The sequence below is a fragment of the Melitaea cinxia genome, chromosome 23, assembly GCF_905220565.1.
Source record: "Melitaea cinxia chromosome 23, ilMelCinx1.1, whole genome shotgun sequence".
NCBI classification, from domain to species: Eukaryota; Metazoa; Arthropoda; class Insecta; order Lepidoptera; family Nymphalidae; genus Melitaea; species Melitaea cinxia.
This window is the reverse complement of record NC_059416.1, coordinates 2242935-2250738: the sequence shown is the minus strand read 5'-3', so window position 1 is coordinate 2250738 and position 7804 is coordinate 2242935. Positions and strand designations below refer to the sequence as shown.

At 37.1% G+C, this 7804-nt stretch overlaps 1 long non-coding RNA gene across 1 annotated transcript; it reads right to left on the bottom strand.

Annotated features, from left to right (window-relative positions):
- Nucleotides 1-3105: 3105 nt before the first annotated feature.
- LOC123665101 lies at nucleotides 3106-3472 on the bottom strand. Its single transcript, XR_006744991.1, has 3 exons — nucleotides 3379-3472; nucleotides 3243-3299; nucleotides 3106-3164 (listed from the first exon to the last, which is right to left on the bottom strand). It is a non-coding gene; the product is annotated as an uncharacterized LOC123665101 (long non-coding RNA).
- Nucleotides 3473-7804: the final 4332 nt, after the last annotated feature.

Below are 7804 nucleotides of genomic sequence, written 5' to 3'. Positions count from 1 at the left end.
TGCTATACTATCCTGTGAAGTTGGTGTCCGTAAAGATACAAAACATAGCAATTGCATTTACTTTAGGCAACTAAAAGGTATAAACGATAATGAATTTTCTGAATTAATGAATATCATAGGGTGGCCTGAGGCGCAACCGACAGAAGGTGTTGATTACATGACATCAGATCTTAATGACAGGATACTAAAGGTATTTGATATATTATCACCATTAAAACTACGCCATTTTAAAGACGTTGGTTATCCTTGGATTACATACAACATAAAGTTAATGATGAAGAAACGAGACGAGGCTCACAAGAGGGCGCGGGCGACTAAATCTGAGAATCATATTGTTTTTTATAAAAATCTCAAACGTACGGTTCAAAGTGCGATTTACAGAGAGAAATGTGTATACTACAAAACTTTTATAAACAATAACTTGAAAAATTCCGCATATTTATGGAAAAATCTAAAGCGCTATGTAGCATTTAAGACTAAAAAAAGCCATATTTTGCCATCAAGTCTTAGAGACGCCGAAAAACTCAACAGCTACTTTTTGGATGTACCAGGCAGGCAAGTGGCTTCTATTTTTGATATTACGTATTTTCAGTCACATTGTAATTTTACAAATATATTTAGCATTTCTGTCGTTGATAGTGACACTGTTTTGAGAACGATAAAGAGTCTGAAGTCAAATGCTATCGGATGCGATGGAATTTCTTTAGACATGTTGATCATGTCCCTCCCCTGTACGTTAAACGTGATAACGAATATAATAAATAAATCAATCGAAACGAATTCATTTCCATCCATATGGAAAAAAGCGATTATTCGTCCCATCCCTAAAACCGATAACCCCTTAAAGTTAAAAGATCTGCGACCTATAAGCATCCTACCATGTATGTCGAAAATTCTGGAAAAAATTGTACATGAACAGCTTTCACAATTTCTTGAAGCCAACAATATTCTCCCAGAAAAACAATCAGGTTTCCGTAAAAATCATAGCACCGTAACAACGCTTATAGATGTAGTAGATGACATATTGAATGCGCAAGATAAAGGGGAGGGAACCATTCTAGTGCTACTAGACTACTCACGTGCATTTGACACCATAAATATACCGCTTCTGCTTTCTAAATTGCACTACTATGGTCTCTCTTCAGATGCTGTCGAGTGGTTTTCTAATTACTTAAAGAATAGAACACAAGTAGTGGAGACAATGGATGAAGATGGAACTGTAGTTCACTCGAGACCTAGATTTATAAACAGGGGTGTTCCGCAAGGATCAATTTTGGGTCCTTTATTATTTATACTTTATTGTGCCGACCTGGAAAAGCATGTGAGTGCAGCAAGTATCCATACCTATGCCGACGACATACAAGTTTACATTTCTTTTAAAGCAGACGACACTTTAAGTGCAGTAGACAAGCTTAATTATGATCTAGGAAATATATATGCATGGTCAGAAAGTAACGGTTTGGTACTTAACCCCAACAAAACGAAGTATTTAATTTTGGGAACCTCCAAACAGATTAAAGAGATAACATGTAAAGCACCTATAATTAAAATAAACAATGTAGACATAGAACGGGTTAGTGAGGCTAGGAATTTGGGCGTTATAATGGATCAACATCTTAGATTCGAAGAGCAAATCCTTAAAACTGTACGAAACTGCTTTTACAGATTGAAGGTTTTATATCAGATCAGACCTTTTGTATCGGCTGAAATCCGAGTAAGGCTATGCGAGGCGCTAGTTTTGTCAAAGTTGAATTATGCTGACATTGTGATAGGCCCTAGATTATTAAAACGCACGAAAAACATGGTACAACGTGTCCAGAATGCATGTGCTCGGTTTTGTTTTGACATTCCCCCGCGCACACATGTAACACCATATCTCAATGAAAAGGGTCTATTGAGAATGGAAGGTCGAAGGCAACTGCATTTCGCTACATTGCTGTTTGGTATAGTTAAAAGTAAAGTTCCTAAATATCTTTTTTCGAAACTAAACTGGGCAAAAGATTGTAATAAGAAGTATAATACTAGAGCGACCTCCTATTTGATGCTGATACCCCGACATCACTCCGCCGCTTACCGGGGATGCTTTAAATACTCTGCGGCCAAAATCTGGAATGATATCCCACCGCCACTAAGGGAGCTGGCATCGATTGTCAATTTTAAAACAATATACAAAAAATACCTAATTAAGGAACAGGTACAGAACTTGTAAGAGCCGATTAATGATAAACGACTGTACCACCGGTACCTACTTATTTTTAATAAAATAAAAGAATGACTGAAAGGGATGTTTAGTGTGTGATGTGTAATGTGTATGTGGGTGTACATGATGTATCTATATGTGTATCTGTGTATGGATGTATATTTATTATATGTGTACTTTATAATATTTGGTATTGTTTGGTTACTACGTATGGTCTTGCTGAATTATTGGATGCTATTTATTGGTTGCTGCCGCTGTCGTTCGCATGGTACCCGAGGTGGCTACTGAAAATCAGCGTGTGAAATTTAGGGATCTTACTATGGTCCCCGTATTTCCACAAGTGCTGAGTGGCCATCCTTTTTGTGACGGTGCACTGCTGTACAGGTGTAAATAACTTTGGTAGATGAATTTGTTGCTTTTTTTTTATTATTACTCTTTTCGCTTTATTTTTTATTTTAATTCTTTTTTTATTTGATAAAATTTTACTTTTCTTATTTTAAATCAAATATTTAAATTTTTAGTTACATTTTTACTTAATTTTGACTTTTTTTTTTCTTTTTACTTTTTTAATGTATTTGTGCTCTCATTGTGTTTGTTGTATGTCTGTAAGCAGTGTATGTGTCTCAAATAAATGTCTTTCTTTCTTTCTTCTTTCTTTCTTTCTTTATAAACGCTTCACGGATCGTCAACGTCCGGAAACACAATATACAAGCACCAATGCCGAGACCAAAACAAACATCTATATAATAAGGCAACACTTATACTTAATATTTTTGTAAAAAAATGTTCTTTTTCTGATCTTGTTAGTGTATGTCTTATTGGCGCTAATTTTAAATTAATAAATAAAATAATATGGCCACTAAAATAAAAATACAAAAATAAACAATTCAAAGAAAGTAACTTACCAAGTAAAGTTTGTGAGGGCGTTTATCACATTGCAGCTCGCACAGAACTAACTACTCGCCTGAAAAAGAACCATCAATTAGTAATAGATCAAAACTAAAAAATAAAAATTTTACTAAATTGAAAGATAAAAACTTACAATGTATAAGTCAAGGCGTAGATAGCATTGCAGCTTGTGTAAGAGCTGTTGTCGCACCTGAAAGAGAACCATCAATTAGTAAAAGATCAAAATACAACAATTTTAAATGTCACTAAATTAAAGGAAACTAACTTACAAAGTAGTATTTGTGAGGACGTGAGGAGTATTGGAGCTCGCACAGAGGTATCGTCTCACCTGAAAGAGAACCACCAATTAGTAAAATATCAAAAATACAAGTTAAAAATTTCACTACTTTAAAAGGAAGTAACTTACAAAATCAAGTCAAAATTATCAAAATCGGTACATAAACGACGAAATTATCTCCGAACATACATAATATATATAGTAGCGACCCGCTCCGACTTCATTCCTATATTCCTGCGCAAACGTATAGGAAGCCATTTGAGCTTCGCACGGAACTCAGAGACGCGGTCATACTTGCGAAGACCAAATATGAACCGAATACAGAGGTTTTGGAGTCGCTCAAGTTTATTTAGGTGATCCTCCCTTAGGTCTAGATAGCAAGTGACAGCGTAGTCAAGGATAGGATGAAGAAGAGATTGGGCAAGAGCAATTTTAGTAGGAGTAGGAAGAAAATTACGCAACCTTCTTAATGAACCGACAGACGCAAACATATATATATATATATATATATATATATATATATATATATACGATCGAATTGAGTACCTCCTCCTTTTTAGAAGTCGATTAAAAAAAGGCGCTTCATGGGGTTTGCACACCAGCACTATCCGGCGGTCGGCGCGGCCCTGCCCCACAGCTCCAAAAACGCTTCCGCTGCGGTCATCTCACCTGTAACAATATGAAATGTTTAATAAATATATAATAAAATTACCAGTTAATAAGAAAGGAGATGATATGTAAAGAAAAATATATCGCTTACGCGGTGATCGAGCTTGCTCTTGAGGTGGGGACGGCTCATGCACAGCTGCCTTTAAGTGCAACAGTGCCAAGGCTGCGTCTTGTACATCTCGTGGCACTCTTGCGTGCACTCTCATCCGTATATCTGATGTTTTCGCCGATGTATTCATTTTTATTTCTTCTAAAGATCGTGTGAACTTCGGGAAGCTTCTTGTTGCGCGCGGTCGGAGATTTCGATCCGTAATGAGTAATTCTACCTGAGCGCACCCTTTTTGTGCTATTCGTCGTCTGATGTATTCATTTAGGTGCTTCTAAAGATCGTGGCACTCTTTTCTGCGTATCTCAGTCACATAGGCTCCCAGAACTTCGCGCCAAAACTTCAGTGGGTGTTTTCGGGGATTTATTCCTTTTAAGTGCTTCTTAAGATTTTCAATTTCTTTGTGTATGATGGGAAGATGATAAGAAACACGCCCTCGATATCGATAATCTCGACTAATTTATTGGAGCGTTTTCTCAAAAGATCGATTCCACTTGTAAAACGACCCCACGATTTTCCCAGTGACACCGTGGAATGGATAATACCTAAGAGACCTGCACGTCCAGCGGAAGCAAATGCATCGGTCCCAACAAACATCATGAATCGGTTCACCCCTTTGGAAACCAATAAACTACTGACAGGTAACCCAAGCAAACGACTTCAAGATGTTACTACTTTCCGTAATAATATACACAAGACCCCACCCATTGTAATTGAACTCAAAAAGATTGTAGTCACGAATATATTCGGATTCTTATCAGTAGATACAGTACAACCTTTTATTTACAATACAGAGGTAATAATAAAGTTGCAGTCTGTTGCTACTCCCCGGAAAGTCACGAAGCCTTTAAAAAGGGTCTCAAGTCGGAAAATGTACCCTACCACACTTTCTCTCACAAAGACGAGATGACCTCTAAGAAGTGATTTTTGGACTACCTGCTCACGTGAAGCCGTACTTACAGAAACAGCTCAACTCTCTTGGTTTTGTTGATGTCATTGTTCGCAAAATAAAAACTCCGAATGGAAGTAATACCACATGTCCGCTTTTTTTTTGTTCAATTCCCTCCTGGTAGTGGTATTAAGCGCTTTAAGCAAATAAAATACATTAGCACGGGGGGGGTCGTCGCGACCCTAACCCGCAGTTCCAAAAGCGCTTCCGCTGCGATCATCTTACCTGAAACAATATAAGGGTTTTTTCGGTGATTTATTTTATTTATTTATTTATTTATTCCATCATACATCTAACATTACAGGATTATTATCCTAATGCGTTAGTGTCGTTGTCGTATTAAATACATGTCATATGAAGATAAAAATACAAAAATTGACATCACATTCAATTCCATTATTTCATTTAACAAAACAAAACTAAGTTATTACTAAAAATTCACAATACATAGTCAATTACATAATCTATATTAATAAAAACTATAATAATTTCGTCAATTCAATAATTTTCATTAAAAATAAAATAAATTAAAACCAATAAATAAATTTAAACCTAGTCAATAAAAATATAATCCAATTAAATACATGATAAAAATACAATAAAATATCAAAATATACAAATTTAAAACATAGTCAATAAAACATAATTAAAATTACATAACTCATAAAAAGAAATTCGTCGAACTATAAAAGGAAAGTAAAATAAAAATGTCAAAACAAATAAAACCGATTTTAATTTAATTCGTATGAGACGACTCCAGTTACGATCCTCGTGAACTCGTTCAGTGTGCAACTGAATAAGTCAATTCTGTCGGCCACTATGTTAAGCGTGCGTATAGCTCGTGTTAGCGGGGCGTCACGCAACAAGTTGGTGCGCGCCCGGGGTAGTGCCAGGAGGCTGGGGCGTCGGCTCCGCTGCACCGCGTTGTCCACCGCGCACAGCCTGAGTTCTTTGAGAATAGCTGGATTGTCAGTTTCACCGCGTAGAACCTTCCACATGTACGTAGCAAGGGAGACTTCACGCCTGGTTTCCAACTTGCTGTACCCCACCATGCCTAAAACGAACAAGGTAGGGTACAGCAACGGATAACCAGGGTATACCCCATAAAACCTCCGGTACAGAACTCGAGCAAATTTGTTCTGTATCCGCTCTACCATTGCTTCATATTTGATCTCACTCGGGGCCCACACAACCGAGCCACACTCCAAATGACTCTTCGCCAAGGCCTCATACAAGGCCCGGAGAGCTTTAAAGTTGTCAAAGCCGACCGATTGCCGTAATATGAAGCCAAGGTTCCGGTACGTTTTTTTGCATACCCCGACTATATGTTCCCGAAAGTTGAGATCAGCGGTGAACCGGACACCCAGATCAGATCCTTAACCTCGGAGACGCGCTGCAGTGGCTCGCCTTCGATGTGGTACGGGTGATGTCGCGAACAGTGCGCGCGGCTGAAAGACAACACGGAGCACTTAGTCACGTTAAAGTATAGTTTGTTGTCGTGGCTCCACCTTACAACCCTGTCTATATCCCGCTGCAATTTGATGTGATCCGAGGTTTCGCCCACTTCGCGTACTAATTTCAGGTCACCTCCGGTAGATCGTTTATCATAATGACAAATTGGAGGGGACCTAAATTACTGCCCTGGCTGACTAAACTTGCTAATGATTTTGTAAGTAGATAGGAAAAGTTTTGTTAGTAAAAATCAATCATTCTTCGTTTTAGCGCATTAAAATAAAAACTTGTTTTTTAAAAAGGTTTTTTACTTTAATTTTTTTTATTATGTATGCATTGTAGAAATATCATAGTAAGTATATACTAACCTAAGTACACTTAGTACATGTCGAATAATAAAGCTTTTTATGTTGCAGTTTGCAGTGATATGCCAGAGGAAATATTGTACGCAGCGTTGGCGCTCTTCCACCTGAACCATCCTCAACTCCACGAAAATCTCGTTCGCTGCGTAAGAGATATATTCATTTATATGTTTTAATCTCTTTTCTTATTCAACTCGTAATTTTATTACATATTTATAGAATAAACATTCTAATCTATGAAACGGCTGGATCGATTTTGACGGGACTTTCACTGGCTGATGTAATAAAGAGTAACTTATGCTACTTTTATTTTACAAATTTATTTATTTTATAACACTGCAACCTGAACAATAACTTTTTGTTAAATTCCACGCGGACGAAATTGCCGGCACAGCTAGTAATAAATAAGAATTACTTGAACGACTGAATTTTTCTTTTCATTAGCTCTTTTCTTTTAAAAAGTGAAACGATTTCAATCTCAAAGTGAATGTAGAACATAAAAGTTTGTTAATTGCTCGACAACATTGCCTTGGACTTTCTAAATTTCTATATTCTAAATAAAAAGGAATGTGTGTTTCTGTGTGTGTTGAGTGTCTGTGTATGCGTCATGACGCGTGAGTCTCTCAATCCGAAAGTATGTTACACACTCTGACCAACCAGCAGAGAGCAGTCGTAGCGGGCGCCTAGAAAGTGACTCCGCCTTTTGTTATCGACGAGTTGTAAATTAAACGATCGAGGCGGGGCTTCGAGCCGCAGAACATTATTATATAATGTATTTTAATATAGGAATATTAGCATAGTCCATGACAGTATTGAAATAAGGGAAGATGTGAAAGATAATAATAATTTAATATCAAACGTTATTGAGCTAACACTTACC